The sequence below is a fragment of the Amia ocellicauda genome, chromosome 23 (genome assembly GCF_036373705.1).
Source record: "Amia ocellicauda isolate fAmiCal2 chromosome 23, fAmiCal2.hap1, whole genome shotgun sequence".
NCBI classification, from domain to species: domain Eukaryota; kingdom Metazoa; phylum Chordata; class Actinopteri; order Amiiformes; family Amiidae; genus Amia; species Amia ocellicauda.
In genome coordinates this window covers 21,167,963-21,169,097 of record NC_089872.1, presented here as the reverse complement: position 1 = coordinate 21,169,097, position 1,135 = coordinate 21,167,963, and positions in this window count along the sequence as shown.

Below are 1,135 nucleotides of genomic sequence, written 5' to 3'. Positions count from 1 at the left end.
ACAACAACAACACACACCACACACACACCACCAACATACACACAACAACAACACACACCACACACACACCACCAACATACACACACCACCAACAACACACACACACACAACAACAACACACACCACCACCAACATACACACAACAACAAACACAACACACACACACCACCAACATACACACACCACCACCAACATACACACAACAACAACCATACACAACAACCACACAAACACACACACAACAACAACAACAAACACACCACAACAACACACACCAACACACAACAACAAACACACACACCACCACCAACATACACACAACAACAAACACAACACACACACACCACCAACATACACACACCAACACCACCACCAACAACAACACACACACACCAACCCACACAGAGCAGAGAGACACACTACACAACCCCCTGCTCAGCAACAGCCAGAGAGTAACTACAACGAATGCAACTCAGCTGAGAGTCAGTGATGCACCCGAGAGCTTTAACACAGAGGGATTCATAAGAACATAAGACAGTGTCCAGTCGAGAGGAGCCCATCCGCCCCATCGTGCTCGTTTGGTGTCCATTAATAACTAAGTGATCAAGGATCCTATCCAGTCTGTTTCTGAATGTTCCCAAATTGTCTCTTCAGCCACATCGCTGGGGAGTTTGTTCAGATTGTGACGCCTCTCTGTGTGAAGAAGTGTCTCCTGTTTTCTGTCTCGAATGCCTTGAAGCCCAGTTTCCATGTGTGAAGCCCTATTCCACATGCTTTATTATACCCTCAGCAGTGGGGTGGTTGGGGCTCGGGGGGCAGTCCCAGTGGGGGGCCCTGCTGTTGCACCCTTGAGCAAGGCGCTGTACCCAGAATGCACCAGTACAGACCCGGCTGTATCAGTGGGTAATCGTATGTAACAAAATCGTGATACATTGTACAGTTTGATCTGGATAAAGGCGGCTGCTCGGGCGAGGTGCGCGTCGGCGCCGGCAGAGGGAGCCCGCAGCCCGGCGGAGAGAGGCCCGTAGCCCCGCGTCTCAATCCACAGCTTTCCCGCAACTGGCCGACTCATCTTTGTATTTAACGGCATACATAAGGTCCGGAGGCCGCAGGGGTCAGGCCGGGCCCGGGTCCG